Source organism: Anomaloglossus baeobatrachus, chromosome 5 (assembly GCF_048569485.1).
Source record: "Anomaloglossus baeobatrachus isolate aAnoBae1 chromosome 5, aAnoBae1.hap1, whole genome shotgun sequence".
NCBI lineage: Eukaryota > Metazoa > Chordata > Amphibia > Anura > Aromobatidae > Anomaloglossus > Anomaloglossus baeobatrachus.
The window spans coordinates 268,339,798-268,358,828 of NC_134357.1; the positions used below are offsets into that span (position 1 = coordinate 268,339,798).

At 44.5% G+C, this 19,031-nt stretch overlaps 1 long non-coding RNA gene across 2 annotated transcripts; it reads right to left on the bottom strand.

The window, feature by feature from the left end:
* Positions 1 to 1,806: 1,806 nt before the first annotated feature.
* On the bottom strand, positions 1,807 to 18,623 carry LOC142311235 (uncharacterized). 2 transcript variants are annotated; one of them, XR_012754251.1, is made up of 2 exons: positions 18,525 to 18,623; positions 1,807 to 2,456 (listed from the first exon to the last, which is right to left on the bottom strand). It is a non-coding gene; the product is annotated as an uncharacterized LOC142311235 (long non-coding RNA). The 2 variants fall into 2 exon arrangements; XR_012754252.1 differs by having other exon boundaries at positions 18,487 to 18,623.
* Positions 18,624 to 19,031: the final 408 nt, after the last annotated feature.

The window sequence follows — 19,031 nt, forward strand, 5'->3', positions numbered from 1 at the left end:
GTGCATTATATATGTGTCTGTGTGTGAGTGTGATCTGTGTGTGTTTACTCTCTGCTCAATTTCCTCTTCCTCTCCTAATGACATCACTTCCTTGCAAAACGCAGGGTTGTAATGAACATTATGTCCCGAACATCGCAAAATACCGCGGGAATAACGCAGGAAAACGCAATGAAACACAACACATAATTTGCTACCTGCGTCATTCCCTGTGGGATTTCATGATTACATTACAGTCAATGGGGTAAAATACCGCAGGGAATAACGCAGGATAACGCAAAGAAATGCACATAATATGCTACCTGCGTTATTCCCTGCGGGATTTCATGATTACATTACAGTCAATGGGGTAAAATACCGCAGGGAATAACGCAGGATAACGCAAAGAAATGCACATAATATGCTACCTGCGTTATTCCCTGCGGGATTTCATGATTACATTACAGTCAATGGGGTAAAATACCGCAGGGAATAACGCAGGATAACGCAAAGAAATGCACATAATATGCTACCTGCGTTATTCCATGATTACATTACAGTCAATGGGGTAAAATACCGCAGGGAATAACGCAGGATAACGCAAAGAAACGCACATAATATGCTACCTGCGTTATTCCCTGCGGGATTTCATGATTACATTACAGTCAATGGGGTAAAATACCGCAGGGAATAACGCAGGATAACGCAAAGAAATGCACATAATATGCTACCTGCGTTATTCCATGATTACATTACAGTCAATGGGGTAAAATACCGCAGGGAATAACGCAGGATAACGCAAAGAAACGCACATAATATGCTACCTGCGTTATTCCCTGCGGGATTTCATGATTACATTACAGTCAATGGGGTAAAATACCGCAGGGAATAACGCAGGATAACGCAAAGAAATGCACATAATATGCTACCTGCGTTATTCCCTGCGGGATTTCATGATTACATTACAGTCAATGGGGTAAAATACCGCAGGGAATAACGCAGGATAACGCAAAGAAATGCACATAATATGCTACCTGCGTTATTCCCTGCGGGATTTCATGATTACATTACAGTCAATGGGGTAAAATACCGCAGGGAATAACGCAGGATAACGCAAAGAAATGCACATAATATGCTACCTGCGTTATTCCATGATTACATTACAGTCAATGGGGTAAAATACCGCAGGGAATAACGCAGGATAACGCAAAGAAACGCACATAATATGCTACCTGCGTTATTCCCTGCGGGATTTCATGATTACATTACAGTCAATGGGGTAAAATACCGCAGGGAATAACGCAGGATAACGCAAAGAAATGCACATAATATGCTACCTGCGTTATTCCATGATTACATTACAGTCAATGGGGTAAAATACCGCAGGGAATAACGCAGGATAACGCAAAGAAACGCACATAATATGCTACCTGCGTTATTCCCTGCGGGATTTCATGATTACATTACAGTCAATGGGGTAAAATACCGCAGGTACCTGCGGAAAAGAAGTGACATGCACATTAATTCCGCAGTGGAAATTCCGCATCAAAACCTGTCGGTGAAAAAAACGCACTGTGCGCACAGCATTTTTTTTTCACCATAGGTTTTGCTGGGGAATGATTGCAGCAAGGTTATGAACATTTTCTGCAGCAAAACCGCGGTATAAACCGCAGCGTGCGCACATACCCTACAGGCTTTTCCTGGCTAGTCAAGCAATAGAATACTTTAATGCATGTGATGGAGCATTGTCCTGCATATAAGTCATGGTTTTCTTAAAAGATGCAGACTTTTTCCTGTACCACTGCTTGAACAAAAGGGTTTTCTAAAAACTGCCAGCAGGTATGGAACTTTATTATGATATATATAATAATATCTATATTTCTTCAACTTGAAAAGGTCCAACTAGCTCATTTAATGATACCAGTCCATAGCAGTACCCCACCTCCACCTTGCTGGTGTCTTGAGTCGAAATGGAGGTCTTTGGCCACTACTGATCGTTTCATGGGTCTCTCCATCTGGTCCATCAAGAGTCGCTCTCATCTCTTTGGTAGATAACACATTTGAAAATTCTGTCTTCAGATATTTCTTGGTCAAATCTTGAGGTTTCCCCTCCTCCTGCTTGTTCATTGGTGGTTTGGCTTCAGCCTTCCTCACCTTGGCCATGTCTCTAAGCACTGAACACCTCGTAGTTCTGGGCACACCGAGGAGGTTACATTTCTGGAATATGACAGCACTGGAGGAGGATGGGTTGGTGGCCGCTTCACTTTCGATTCTTGTCAAATCTTTGGCAGTTAATGTGCGTCTTTTTTTCTCAACACGTTTTTTGCGACCCTGTTGACTTTTTGCAACAAAACATTTGATGGTTCTGTGATCACGCTCCAATATCTTAGCAATTTCAAGAGTGTTGCATCCCTCTGTAAGACATGTTGCAATTTTTGACTTTTCAGAGTCAGTTAAATCTCTTTTTTGGCCCATTTTGCCTGAAAAAAACAATAAGCATTCAAGTTTATTAAACTAGGAGTTGGAAAATCTGCATAAAAATTATGATATGGTTAAAATTCTCAGTTGTCTATTAATTTTGCTATAGTATACACCGTGTGCAGAATTATTAGGCAAGTTGTATTTTAGAGGATTTTTTTTTATTATTGATCAACAACTATCTTCTCAATCAACCCAAAAGACTCATAAATATCAAAGCTTAATATTTTTGGAAGTTGGACTGGCTTTTTAGATTTGGCTGTCTTAGGAGGATATCTGTTTGTGCAGGTAACTATTACTGTGCAGAATTATTAGGCAACTTAATAAAAACCAAATATATTCTCATCTCACTTGTTTATTTTCACCAGGTAAATCAATATAACTGCACAAAATTTAGAAATAAACATTTCTGACACGCAAAAACAAAACCCCAAAAAATTAGTGACCAATATAGCCACCTTTCTTTCTGATGACACTCAACAGCCTACCATCCATAGATTCTGTCAGTTGCTTGATCTGTTTACGATCAACATTGCGTGTAGCAGCCACCACAGCCTTCCAGACACTGTTCCGAAAGGTGTACTGTTTGCCCTCCCTGTAGATCTCACATTTTATGAGGGACCACAGGTTCTCTATGGGGTTCAGATCAGGTGACCAAGGGGTCCATGTCATAATTTTTTCATCTTGTAGACCTTTACTGGCCAGCCATGCTGTGGAGTAGTTGGATGCATGTGATGGAGCATTGTCCTGCATGAAAATCATGTGTTTCTTGAACGATACCGACTTCTTCCTGTACCACTGCTTGAAGAAGTTGTCTTCCAGAAACTGGCAGTAGGTCTGGGAGTTGAGCTTCACTCCATCCTCAACCCGAAAAGGTCTCACAAGTTCATCTTTGATGATACCAGCCCATACCAGTGCCCTACCTCCACCTTGCTGGCGTCTGAGTCGGAGTGGAGCTCTCTGCCCTTTACTGATCCAGCCTCTGGCCCATCCATCTGGCCCATCAAGAGTCACTCTCATTTCATCAGTCCATAAAACCTTTGAAAAAAAAAAATCAGTCTTAAGATATTTCTTGGCCCAGTCTTGACGTTTTATCTTATGTTTCTTGTTCAAAGATGGTTGTTTTTCAGCCTTCCTTACCTTGGCCATTTCCCAGTGTATGGCACACCTTGTGCTTTTTGATATTTCAGAGCTGCAAAGTTACTAGAGTATGGCCAAATTGGTGGCAAATGGCAGCTTCATGCTTGATTTTCCTCAATTCATGGGCAGTTATTTTGCGCCTTTTTTGCCCAACACGCTACTTGCGACCCTGTTGGCTATTTGCCATGAAACGCTTGATTGTTCGGTGATCACGCTTCAAAGGTTTGGCAATTTCAAGCCTGCTGCATCCCTCTGCAAGACATCTCTCAATTCTGGACTTTTCAGAGCCCATCAAATATCTCTTCTGACCTATTTTGCCAAAGGAAAGCAAGTTGCCTAATAATTAAGCATACCTTATATAGGGTGTTGATGTCATTACATCACACCCCTCCTCATTACAGAGATGCACATCACCGGATTTACTTAATTGGTAGTTGGCTCTCAAGCCTATACAGCTTGAAGTAGGACAACATGTATAAAAATGATGTGATCAAAATACTCATTTGCCTAATAATTCTGCACACTTTGTATAAATATTTAATAATGTGCATTACCCACATGGACAGAATTTTTGTTCTGTAAGGCCTAAGCCACACGGCGAGAAAAACAGTGCGAGTGGAGTGCGATAAAACATCGCATTCCCCTCGGACCAATTCTAGCCTGTGTGTCAGCACACATGAGCGATTATTTTCTCAGCCCTAATCGGACTGAGAAAACAATCGCAGCATGCTGCGATTGTAAGCTGAGTCTCTTTCTCTCGCACCCATTCAAGTGAATGGGGCGAGAGAAAAATCGCACTGCACTCGCGGTACATCGGTGTACTGCTAGTGCAGTGCGAGAATGGCAATAGCCGTCTATGCAGGAGAGAGGGAGAGAAATCCCTCCCTCCCCTCCTGAGAGCCGGCCCGCCCCCTTGCAGCTGAGGTCTGCTCGCACGAACGGACCTCAGTTGCAAGGACACACGCATGACACTCGGCTCTGCTGTACTGCCAGCGCGAGCCGAGTGTCATGCAAGGGGATCGCAGTAGTCCCCGTGTGGCCCCAGCCTTAAAGTAAAAATAGCCAACAATGGTCAGCAAAACAACAAAGTAATTTTCAATTTAAATGTATTGAATATCAAATAAAGAAAATGAGACATTTCTTTTGAGTTGTGGTTTAACAGGAAGAAAATAAAAGCAAACTAATGAAAATGGCCTGGACAAAATTATGGTACCCTTAGAAATGAAAAAACATCACCTCACAGGGTAGGAAAATGCGTCAAAGTTGAGAAGCATACAAGAAAAACGAAAAAGTGCCAGCTCACCGTTCACAAAGTTGTCCAGGTTGCGGTGCCAGTTTTGGATCACTAAAGGTGGCTTTACACGCTACGAGCTCGCTAAAGCGATCTCGTTGGGGTCACGGATTTTGTGACGCACATCCGGCCGCTTTAGCAATGTCGTTGTGTGTGACACCTATGAGGGATTTTGAATTGTCGCAAAAACGTTCAAAATCGCTCATCGGTGACATCACCCCCTATTCCCAATTATTGTTGCTGCTGCAGTAACGATGTTGTTTGCCGTTCCTGCGGCAGCACACATCGCTATGTGTGACACTGCAGGAACGACAAACATCTCCTTACCTGCGTCCACCGGAAGAGGAACGAAGGAGGTGGGCGGCATGTTCCGGCCGCTCATCTCCTCCCCTCCTTTTCTATTGGGCGGCGGTTCAGTGACGCTGCTGTGATGTCGCTGTGACGCTGAACGAACCACCCCCTTAGAAAGGAGGCGGTTCGCCGGTCACAGAGACGTCGCTGCAGAGGTATGTGCATGTGACGCTGCAGTAGCGATAATGTTCGCTACGGCAGCGATCACCACATATCGTTACAACGACAGGGGCGGGTGCTATTGCACGCAACATCGCTAGCAATTGCTAGCGATGTCACAGCGTGTAAAGCAGCCTTTATTCCTCGCATGGAGCAGCCCACCACAATGTAATCCAAGGAAGGAGAGAGAAGGGTATTCCAGCAAGGTAAAAAGTGTCCAAAAAAAAACCAAAACAACAAAATATTAAAACATGTCTTTATTAATTAGCTTAAAAAAGTAATAGCAAAACCAGCAAAAGAATATGAGACAAACGGGGGAGGGGATTACGCGTGGGAGGAAACTTCAGACCATGATGAAGTTTACTTAACGAAATGCGTAGTCCCCTCCCCCTGTTTGTCTCATATTCTTATGCTAGTTTTTCTATTACTTTTTTAAGCTAATTAATAAAGACATGTTTTAATAATTTTATTTTTTTTTTTGGACACTTTTTCCCTTGCTGGAATACTCTTCTCGCTCTTACCCTGAATGTTGAGAAGCGGTACACAGCAATCTTAGGTCGGTTCCTGTGGGACAGAGTAACATGAACAAAAAGGGAAAATGCCAGCAACTGTTAAATAGTATGACAAAAGATCACATTTATATTTAGAACGCGTTAAAATTAAAAAGGGAAGTAAAATACATATAGACAGAAGGGACACCAGGTCTACGCGTTTCGAGGTATCATATCTCTTAGTTTTGACCAAGAGATACGATATTTTACAATTTTGCGATTGCTGGCATTTTCCCTATTTGTTCATGATACCCTTAGAAAAGATAATATTTATTCACTTATATAGCGCCATTAATTTCACAGCGCTTTACATACAATGGCAGCACTGTCTACATTGGGGCTCACAATCTAAATACCCCATCAGAATGTCTTTGAAGTGAGGGAGGAAATCCACCAAACATGGGTAGAATATACAAACTCCTTACAGATCTTGTCCTTGGTGGGATTTAAACCAAGGACCCCTGCGCTGCAAGACTGGAGTGCTAACCATTGAGCCACCATGCTGCCCTAGATTAAAACTAATTGCACCATTACGACATGTTAAACTTAGGTGTGTCCTTCAATTAGCAGAACAGGTGTTTAAAAACTTGTAATCAGTCAGTCTGCCTATTTATAAAGTGTGAAAAGTAGTCACTGTGCTGTTTGGCATCATTGAATGCCGAACCCCATATAATTCTATGGAGGTCCAAACTTGTACACTGTAAAATGATGTTAGTAATGGCTAAGGGGCTGCAAAACGGGAGAATTATACTTACTGAGTGTCCGCGCGACTGGTCCGCTCCTTAGTTCTCATGCAGGTTCACTATTTCCCTTGCCCACCCTCTGTGGCTGAATCCTCTAACAGCCAGAGATGGAAATGTTAACTTGTTAAAGGCTGCTGTCAATCTCTGACAGTGACGTCCACAGTATACACATCATTCTGTGTGCCCATTGCATAAAAATATAAAAGTCAATCTGACAGCAGCATTTCGTAAATGTGAGGGAGTCGTGTCACGGTTCGGGGTGATCACGAGTCCTGAACTGCTCCTGCCCCATCTTTATCCCCTGCTGCGGTGCCTGCAGGCACTGCTGCGCTACCTGTCCGCCGCTCCAGGCGCTTGGCTGCTAAATGTCAGGTGTCCAGGGTCTTTGTATGGCAAATCGCTGCCCGTGTCGCACAATAGCGTTAGGACTTGTCACACAGACTTACCTGCCTAGCGACGTTGCTGTTCCCGGCGAACCGCCTCCTAAGGGGGCGGTTCGTGCGGCGTCACAGTGGTGTCACTAAGCGGCCACCCAATAGAAGCGTAGGGGCGGAGATGAGCGGGACGTAACATCCCGCCCACCTCCTTCCTTCCGCATTGCCGGCGGCCGCAGGTAAGCTGTAGTTCGTCGTTCCCGAGGTGTCACACGTAGCGATGTGTGCTGCCTCGGGAATGACGGACAACCTACGAGCTCAACAATCAACGAATTTTTGAAAAGGAACGACGTGTCAACGATGGACGATAAGGTGAGTATTTTCCATCGTTAACTGTCGTCCCTTGCTGTCACACACAACGACGTCGCTAACGATGCCGGATGTGCGTCACAGAATCCGTGACCCCGGCAATAGATCGTTAGATACGTCGTTGCGTGTAACGGGGCCTTAAGTCCCTGTTTATCCCTACCACGCATACGTTGGTTCCTGCTGCCTCTCCTGGCTCTAAGTGCGGGATTTGCGGTTCTGCGCATGATGCCATCAGTGACGCGGCGGTTTCTGATTGGTCCCTGGTTGGCCGCTGCTGGCACCATTGCCATCTGTTGCTTGGCTTGGTGCAGGGCTTAGCTTCAAGATCCTGCACGACTTACATGTCTGCGCATGCGTCACATATGCTCTGTGAAGTGGTTCAGAGCTGTACAGCCATTCAGTAGCATTAGCGCCAATAGAGTGTGGAAGCGGTAGGCAGGGTAAGGCGGCGGTACTCGTCAAGCCAAGATCACGTGGTGAGGTACAGTGAGGGTCAGTTTCTCTGCTTCTCCTCCTCCGCTCCAGCACCTCAGTGGCGGCTCAGTGGTGTTAACTGGCTGCGTCTCCTGGTGTGCCCTGTTCATGCACGGACAGTTACCCTCAGGACTCTCTGTGCAGTTAACAAGAGAGGGGCTATTTTCGGTGTGTGTGCAGCAAACACCGCCGATTGTGTTTCTTATTTTCTCTGAAGCTGTGCCTTCCGTCCGCTTGTCCATCTGTGGGTTTACCATCTGCTCAGAGGACCTCGGGAGATGTTAGAGCTTCTATTAGTTTTGTCTCTAACCGTCATCCCGCATAACAAGTCAGCATGTGACGTACATGTACACCATATGTCGGTAATGGCTGATCTACAATTTTATAGAAAGTCCGATTTTCATCTTGCGATATTAAGAAAATTCAAATTGAAAACCATTTTTGGCAGATTCAAATATATATTATATATATTATATATATTATATATATATATATATATATATATATATATATATATACACACACACACACTCACAAATATATATATACACACACACACACACACACATATATATATGTGTATATATATACGAACGGCGGCAGCTATAGGCATAGAAGTGGTGTCTAGGTATAGTAAAGTAGCCATGCGCTATGCAATGAAACCACCTATAGCGCCACCTGGTGGAAAACAACGGAGTTAGCATTTTTATTTCACACAGAACGAGAGAGAAAAAAAGTGAATTACAAAGTTGTAGGGCATCATCAATTCAATACGAATCGACACCTTGCATACAGAAATGCTATGATTAGAATGTGTAAAACTCACAAGGCTGCAGACGTGAAGCGATACCTCATGGAGACCTTCCTACAAGTCATTGGGTATGGTGGCTGCGTGGAGTGGCCTCCACGCTCACCTGACCTGACCCCCTTGGATTTCTTTCTGTGAGGTCACATCAAACAGCAGGTGTATGCGACCCCTCCACCAACATTGCAGGACCTACGACGACGTATCACAGATGCTTGTGCAAATATGTCACCTTCCATATTACACAACGTGCAGCAAGATACAATATGCTGTCCAGAATCCAGATGTGCATTGCAGCTGACGGGGGCCACTATGAGCATCAAAATTAAATGAGCGCCATATGCGTGACCAGCATTCAATGTTTTGACGGGGGTCATGGGTTTCATATCATAGCATTTCTGTATGCAAGGTGTCGATTCGTAATGAATTGATGATGCCCTACAACTTTGTAATTCACTTTTTTTCCTCTATCTCGTTCCGTGTGAGATAAAAATACTAACTCCGTTGTATATATATATATATACACACACACACACACACACCCACACACAATGTGTAAATACACTTCAGATAAAAATTAGAAAACAATGCATGATCACTAGATTTTTTTTCAGAAATAATGTAATCTACATTGATCAAAATTTGAAGGTTTTTTAAGGGGTATAGAACAGTGTATTACCAAAGATCCAAAGTTTATCACCATAAAACCTTTATTTTGCCCAAAACGTGATCATAATTAGAGCACAGCAATGACTGTAGCATAGAGAAAGATTGTAAGTAAATTTTCTGAAGGTAACAGTCACCAATCAGTAGGAAGTGTACAGGCCTTTGCTTTGAATGACTTCAGCACATCTGCGGCCACAGGACATCACTAGTCTCTCATACTGCTCTGGTGTGATTTTGGTCCATTCTTCTTCCAGTCTCTTCCACAGTTTTTTGACTGTTGTGGGTTTTTTGGCCAAAACTGTCACCAAAGATTTTCCAGAGGTTTTCCATTGGGTTTAGATCAAGAATCTGGGCTGCCATTTCATTGTTTCAATGTTTTGTGTTTCAAGGAACTGTTTGTCATGATTCGCCTCCCTATACACATGGCTAGGGGGCGGAGCCTTTTCTCGGGCCTCACTTCCGGCCCCTGGATGCCTTAAAAGCTGACACTTCCAGTGAACCAGCGCCGGCTATAAGCTTAGCTCTGCTTTTCCTGTGATTGCTGGTCCTGTGAGTGATATCCTGATCTGTCTGTTCCTGTGCCCCCGTGCCCTTGTCTGTGTTCTGTCCCCTGGTCGTGCCTCCTGTCCTGTGTCCCCCCTCCTATTTCCCCACTCGGTTGCTTCCTCCGGTACTGACCTTAGCCTGACTTTGACTTCGCTTCTGCTCGCTCCTCCGGTCCTGCTTCTGCCCGTACGGTGTTTGACCCAGCCTGTCTCACTATTCCTCACATACCCTGCAGTTCTGCCTCTCAGCTGTGCTGATTAGGCAGTGCATGAGAACGCTGTGCAATTCCTTCCTGGTTCTCATTGCTCTGTGTAGTGTCGTCTGCTGCAGAGCTCTGGCTCCCCCTGGTGGCAACATTACACTGTTTTACCCGTATTTCTGTGTAACAGGGGGCATTGTCCTGCATTAAAATTGCTAGCTGATTGAGTGATGAATGCAAGTAAGGAACCACGTGTTGTTGAAGAAAATTCTGATACACACTTACATTCACTCTGCCATGTAGTTGTATGAGAGGTCCAACTCCTGCTGCAGAAAACATTCCCCAAACCATGACACTTCTCGACCACATATCACTGACTTCTTAACACACTTTGGATTCAATCTTTCCCAAGTTTGTTAATGAACATGTTTCCCATAAGACCCAAATAAATTAAACTTGCTTTCATGACTAAAATGAACTGTGGACCACTCCTCTGTCCACACAACATGTTCCTTACCAAAGGTGAGTCTAGCCTTTTGATTCTTTCTGCTAATGAGAGGATTGGTCACTGCAGAGTGGGCTTTCAGTCTAAATGCTCTTAAACGTTGTGACACTGTATAATGAGACAGATCCTTACCCTCACTGAACTGGTGAGCAATTCCAGCTGCAGTGTTGAGGAAGGGGGAAATTATTGTATTATTGTATCCCTGAAACCCGTTGTAGCTCAAATAAATCTTCATTATTAGATCTCCTATCTCCCTTGTGAGCAGCGCCCTTTATACCATGGCTTTTTTTCTTCTTCTTTGAATACCTTATCTCTCCTTTGGGAGTCCATGGGGTGCCGTTAGATCTAATTACGTTGACTTAAACATCAGATTAGCCTGGCTCTGTTACTGGTGGGAACGGAATTCCTCCTACCTGATCCAGGAGTACGGTGAGACGCCGACCCGAACAGGAGGATTGCATGAGCTCCGAGCACCAGTAGCGGTGAAATCAAAGGCTGCTGTGTGATCATCCCCAGCAGGATCCGTGTCAGCCAGCTACGGGGTAACCTGGATCTCTCTGTCAGCGCTAACAGACAGTGTTGTACCTGCAGTACAACACTCATAGGTGAGTGCAATTGTTTCATTATTCACCGCATAAAGTTTACTCTTACACACAGGAGCGCCCTCTTCTCTTTTTTTCTTTCATAGGTGTAACTTCAAACGTATTTTTGGGGTTAAGGGCTCATTCAGACAACTGTTCTGTCTGTCCTGGTCAGTTCCTGTTTTTTTTGTGGACATACTGACAGGACCATCTTTTCAATGTCTTTTGTGTTAGATCAGATAGCACACTGAAGCACTTCCGTGTGCATCAGTTCCTATAAAATAAACAGATCGGATGCCGTATGTCAGTTCCGTTATTATGAAACAGGTCTTATTATGTTCTGTAATAACGGACCGTGACTCAATACAAGTCAGTGGGTTTGCAAAACCCCTGAAAACCACACGGAAGCACTTCTGTGTGACTTCCGTCGGGTGCCCCTGCAGTCTGTGTCCCGCTTCGGCGTCAGACCCGCGTCTGCCCGCACTACAGCGTGTCAACCGGCTGCCCGCACTGCAGTGTGCGAGCAGCTGCGGGGATGATGAGCGTTGCTGTCAGGAGGTTAGTAAAGTTCATTTCCTGCTGTGATGAAGTCCTGCACTCCTGACGTCAGCGCTTGTCACTGACTTTTATGCCCGCAGCGTTCTCAGATCACCTCTCGCGGGCGGCTCAAGACTGTGACTAGCGGTGACGTCACGGGCAGCTCGCGATACTTGGTTTGTGGACGCAGCGGTCATTGAACTCAGTGCCAAGTGCTGACGTCAGGAGTGCAGGACTTCATCACTGCAGGTAATGCATCTAGCTAACCTTCTGAAGTCAGTGCTCGCCATCCCCTGCAGTAAACTGGGCTGACTTATTGATGTTAGCTCAGGTCACTGCACTGCTCTCCCAGCCAATGGGGAACATTCTGTTCTTCATTGACTGGGACAGTGACTATGGATCATTGTGAGACCCCCTTATTGGATTATGCGGGACCCGGATTTGATTGTTCTTTCTAATAGATTGGTGAAAGAGGGAATGTGTTGGGGAGTGGGGTTTTTTTCAAATCATTTTTTTTTTTATTATTGACTGGGTTAATGGTTATCTGATAGACGCCATGACATCACTAATGCCAGGGCATTGGTGCAGATTTTTTTTTTCTGCACCAAATCTGCACGAAATACGCAAGGGAAAAATAAGCAACGTGAGCACAGCACTTCTCAATTCCCATAGACTTTGCTGGCTTCACAATGGACATGCAGATTTTGCTGCAGATCTCTGAAAATACTTGTTAAAACTACACAGCGTGGGCACTGGGCCTTAAAGGGACCACTATAGTAAAAGCTGCTGGAGACGTCTCTGAAATATGATCTGAGTGCTCAGGGCCGCCATCAGGTCATTACAACTGTGACTTGTATATCGGGCCCGGTGAATAGGGGGGGGCCTTGCCGTGCCCTGGAAAATTACTTAGCATTATTAAGCCCCAGCTGGGCCACCGTCTTCACCGAGCCCTAGTCACAGCCGCAGCAGAGGGGCCCGGCAGTGTCACTTGAGGCACTACATATGACTACTGTGCATACAAAGCCCTTCTAGGGAATTGCATGCAAATTAGCCATGTGGCCAGAAGCAAGGGAGTGGAGCAGAGTAGGGAGGCCACATGTCATCCAGCAGCCCAGCGTGATGAGGTCATCACTCTGCATCTCATCACAGTCCTGCCGGCAACGCAGAGGTGGCGAGGATGCGGCATCCAGCGGGGATAGGTAGGCACTCGGCTTCTTAGTATTTAGAAGCCAGGAGCTCAGAACGCTGCACTCAGCACATACTGATGAGACAGCACACGAGAGGAGAGCGCACGGGGGAGGGGGGAGACAGCTACCAGGGCGGCGGGTACCATACATCATAAAGAGCTGGGGACACCGCTGAGCAAATAAGCTGACAGTGTCCCCAACAGCGAGTTGGCCCCAGTTTGTACAGGACCCTGGCATTTGCCCAAGTGCGCCAGTGGGGTGACGCCAGCTCTGCCCAATACTATGTGAACACATATTTCTCCCCATTTATGTATAAAATTTGACAAATAATAATTTACTCACTTTTTCTCATTTCCCTGCTGCTCCATTGTCTGCAGTGTGCGTTCTGAAGCTCAGTACAGAGGGTGCGATATAGTGACATCATGCACACAGTGCTGAGTCTCAGAGCTCAGATACACAGGGTGAAAGATGGAATAGGGAGTTCATGGATTTATGACTCCTTGTTTTCAACGGTATGTGCATCCAGAATGCAGATGCCATTGAAAGAGTGATGCTGTGAGGGATGGGCTATTACCAGTGCAGAAATGAAAGCCACCTCACCGACCTGCATCATGCTAGTAGTGACATAGGCATGCTGCCATGTTAGACAGCGTGACCAAAATATCATGTAGCCTAAGGAAAAAAATAGTGGTCAAAGTTTTTAACAAAAATCTGCAGTAACTATATTTTATTGCAGATTATTATTATTATCATCACACTATTTATTGCATGGCGCTTCACAGTGCAGATAAGTGAATCCTCACATCACATGCAGCAGACACTGAGTTGTCAACAGTCACAATGAATGGTCATGTGACCACTCGTATGCAATCTGCACATTCCACATCTGACCCAATGTGTCAATTCATATAGTGACACATAGAGGGATAAGCCTGGACAAGCTATGTGCAAATATACTGTGTGTGTATATTATATATATATATATATACATACATATGCATACAGTGCCTACAAGTAGTATTCAACCCCCTGCAGATTTAGCAGGTTTACACATTCGGAATAACTTGGCATTGTGACATTTGGACTGTAGATCAGCCTGGAAGTGTGCAATGCACTGCAGCAAAAAAGAATGTTATTTCTTTTTTTTTTAAATTGGGAAAAGTTTATTCAGCGGGTCATTTATTATTCAACCCCTCAAACCACAAGAATTCTGTTTGGTTCCCCTAAAGTATTAAGAAGTATTTCAGGCACAAAGTACAATGAGCTTCACATGTTTGGATTAATTATCTCTTTTTCCAACCTTTTCTGACTAATTAAGACCCTCCCCAAACTTGTGAACAGCACTCATACTTGGTCAACATGGGAAAGACAAAGGAGCATTCCAAGGCCATCAGAGACAAGATCGTGGAGGGTCACAAGGCTGGCAAGGGGTACAAAACCCTTTCCAAGGAGTTGGGCCTACCTGTCTCCACTGTTGGGAGCATCATCCGGAAGTGGAAGGCTTATGGAACTACTGTTAGCCTTCCACGGCCTTGAAAGCCTTTGAAAGTTTCCACCTGTGCCGAGGCCAGGCTTGTCCGAAGAGTCAAGGCTAACCAAAGGACAACAAGGAAGGAGCTCCGGGAAGATCTCATGGCAGTGGGGACATTGGTTTCAGTCAATACCATAAGTAACGTACTCCACCGCAATGGTCTCCGTTCCAGACGAGCCCGTAAGGTACCTTTACTTTCAAAGCATCATGTCAAGGCTCGTCTACAGTTTGCTCATGATCGTGACGTTTGGAGACTGGATCGCACTGTATACGACCCCAAGAATACCATCCCTACAGTCAAGCATGGTGGTGGCAGCATCATGCTGTGGGGCTGTTTCTCAGCGAAGGGGCCTGGCCATCTGGTCCGCATCCATGGGAAGATGGATAGCACAGCCTACCTGGAGATTTTGGCCAAGAACCTCCGCTCCGCCATCAAGGATCTTAAGATGGGTCGTCATTTCATCTTCCAACAAGACAACGACCCAAAGCACACAGCCAAGAAAACCAAGGCCTGGTTCAAGAGGGAAAAAATCAAGGTGTTGCAGTGGCCTAGTCAGTCTCCTGACCTTAACCCAATTGAACACTTGTGGAAGGAGCTCAAGATTAAAGTCCACATGAGACACCCAAAGAACCTAGATAACTTGGAGAAGATCTGCATGGAGGAGTGGGCCAAGATAACTCCAGGTCTTATAAAAGACGATTATTAGCTGTAATTGCAAACAAGGGTTATTCCACAAAATATTAAACCTAGGGGTTGAATAATAATTGACCCACACTTTGATGTTGAAAATTTATTAAAATTTAACTGAGCAACATAACTTGTTGGTTTGTAAGATGTATGCATCTGTTAATAAATCCTGCTCTTGTTTGAAGTTTGCAGGCTCTAACTTTTTTGCATCTTATCAAACCTGCTAAATCTGCAGGGGGTTGAAGACTAGTTGTAGGCACTGTATATATATATATAATATATATTAGTACAGACCAAAGGTTTGGACACAGCTTCTCATCTCTAGAACAACTGTTAAGAGGAGACTTTGTGCATCAGGCCTTCATGGTAAAATAGCTGCTAGGAAACCACTGCTAAGGACAGGCAACAAGCAGAAGAGACTTGTTTGGGATAAAGAACACAAGGAATGGACATTAGACCAGTGGAAATCTGTGCTTTGGTCTGAGGAGTCCAAATTTGAGATCTTTGGATCCAACCACCGAGTCTTTGTAGAAAAGGTAAACGGATGGACTCTACATGCCTGGTTCCCACCGTGAAGCATGGAGGAGGAGGTGTGATGGTGCTTTGCTGGTGACACTGTTGGGGATTTATTCAAAATTGAAGGCATACAGAACCAGCATGCCTACCACAGCATCTTCAACAGGACAATGACCCCAAACACACCTCCAGGCTGTGTAAGGGCTATTTGACTAAGAAGGAGAGTGATGGGGTGCTACGCCAGATGATCTGGCCTCCACAGTCACCAGATCTGAACCCAATCGAGATGCTTTGGGGTGAGCTGGACTGCAGAGGGAAGGCAAAAGGGCCAACAAGTGCTAAGCATCTCTGGGAACTCCTTCAAGACTGTTGGAAAACCATTTCCGGTGACTACCTTTTGAAGCTCATCAAGAGAATGCCAAGAGTGTGCAAAGTAGTAATCAAAGCAAAAGGTGGCTACTTTGAAGAACCTAGAATATAAGACATATTTTCAGTTGTTTCACACTTTTTTGTTAAGTATATCATTCCACGTTTTAATTCATAGTTTTGATGCCTTCAATGTGAGTCTACAATTTTCAGAGTCATGAAAATAAAGAAAACTCTTTGAATGAGGTGTGTCCAAACTTCTGGTCTGTACTGTGAGTGTGTGTGTGTGTGTGTGTGTGTGTGTCTTTATTTTTTTTTATATAGCGCTATTAATTCCGCAGCGCTTTACATACATCAGCAATGCTGTCCCCATTGGGGCTCACAATCTAAATTCCGTATCTGTATGTCTTTGGAGTGTGGGAGGAAACCAGAGTGCCCGGAGGAAACCCACGCAAACATGGGGAGAACATACAAACTCCTTGCAGATGTTGTCTTTGGTGGGATTTGAACCCAGGACCCCAGCGCTGCAAGACTGCAGTGCTACCACTGAGCCACCATGCCGCCCTGTATGTATGTGTGTATGTCCGGGATTGGCATCTGCACCGTCGCAGCTACAGCCAGAAAATTTAGCACATTAAAGCGAATGGAGCTGGGAGCCACAGTGCAGCCAGAACTTCAGAAGAATGCGCAGCCACGCCCTTATATGGAATGTTGGCGTGTCACAATGCAGCCAGGGAAAGAGACAGACAGGGAAAGAGAAAGAGGCAGACACAGACAGGGAAAGAGGCAGACACAGACAGGGAAAGAGGCAGACACAGAAAGGGTAAGAGACAGACACAGAAAGGGTAAGAGACAGACACAGAAAGGGTAAGAGACAGACAAAGAGACAGACTGGCAGGGAAAGAGACAGACACAGGGAAAGAGACAGACACAGGGAAAGAGACAGACACAGGGAAAGAGACAGAGATAGATAGACAGGGAAAGAGAGGGAAAGAGACAGATAGGGAAAGAGACAGAGATAGATAGACAGACAGAGAAAGTGATAGATAGACAGACAGGGAAAGAGATAGAGACAGAGAGATATATACAGAGGTGGAGACAGACAGAGAATGGGAGAGAAACAGAGAGACAGTTACTATCCCGGGCAGCGCCGGGTGCTATGTTGTGAGGCGAAATTTTAACCCCGCGCGTTCCAATTTACCAATCAATTTTGCCCCTATCTACATAATGGGGAAAAAGTGAAACGAAAAGTGTTGGGGGCAAATTGACAGCTGCCAGATGTGAACAAGGGGGACTTAAAGAATGAGAGTGATGGCCCCAAAGAGTATATACCGTACAGTTGCTAAGGTGGGGCCCCGACATGGGATACTCACCACACTCGGGGATATGAACACACACAATGCGCCACACACTACCACGTGCTTGAACACATATAACACCCTCAGCACACATCTCACTACACATACACCAACCTCGCCACATCGCCCTAAACACACACAAGTCTAGTATTATCCTTCAAAAATAAAAATCTGATTAATAAGCAGCCAAACTACAAGAACAACAAATGTACTACATAGGAAATACGGTAGCTGTCAGTCACATGACCTGTCTATATGTGAGCTAATATATACGGTCACGGGGAGGGCTTTCTGTTGCCTGGAGATTTATCAGGCTGCCAATAGCAACCAATCACAGCTTAGCTTCTATTTTGCTACAGTTAATTAATATGAGCTCTGATTGTTTAATATAGGCAACAGTTTAATAATTTCATTTCTATTTGTTTTGTGGTTTTTGTGTGCAGAATACATTTTTGTTAATACATTCTATTTTGTTAACAGCAGTTATTAACCCGGGTAGTACAGCTAATTATATATATACATACACACACAATACATGGCGTATGTATCCACTATAGACTCACATTAGATGCTATAGTCTACCTTACACAGTATTCATTTATTTATAAGGGGTGAGGAACATGTAACATCTCTGTGTGTCACAGGCCGGGCGGTGCCAGCTCTGACTATGCTTTTTGGCAACCACGAATACGGAAGTTATCATGTTTGCTGGAGCTGAAGCTAAACAAAGAGCTGCAGAGAGTAAAGGAATAATTCAAGAGGAACAAAAGTTAGAAAACAAGAAAAAATAATGGGGTGTTTTATATGACAATACAGCACAGATTAGCTTAAACATATTTGGAGCTTATGTCGGACAACTCCTTGAACATTTAGGAAATTGCGTGTTGTTCTCTAATTTTGCTCTCCAGTGCATGTGTGTATAATATATATATATATATATATATATATATATATATATATATATATATATATATATATATATATATATATATATATATATATATACATACCGTATATTATATCCATATAATAAATGTAATAGCATGCACTAGGTAGTATATAGTGTACACTCATGTAATAGCATTGATCACTCACACTTTGCACAGTCGGTGCGGCCCTCCGCACACTCTCACCTGCAGCCCCCACTATTTAGGATCCCCTGAATGGAGGAGACGTTTCACTGCAGCTCCAGCTTCCGACACTTCCACACCGGATGTTATCTGCTCACAAACTTCCTGTCTGCGTTCCAAGCCTCACTATCACTGACAGGAGCAGGGCTGAAGGACCTTTGATGATGTCAGGCCCATGTGACCAGTCACGTGTGTGGGAGGAGTCAGCTCTACTGCTGGAGTTGTGTGTCATTTTGCTGATAGGTGACAATGTGTGCAGCACAAAGATATTTGCAGTATCCTCTGTTTTCTGCTATATTCCTGCGCTGTCCTGAATGTGTGTTACTCTAAGCATAATGCATGTGTTGTTGAGTATTGTAAATGTGAAGTCCGGTCCCTGATGCAGCAGAGCTGGGACCGTATAGCGGCCGGCGCCACCTAGTCGTCGGGCAAAGAGTAGTGGTGGATTAGATGTTCCATACAATAGGGTAGTGTCAAGTTAGGTACGGCGAAGTATCAATCGCATGGCGA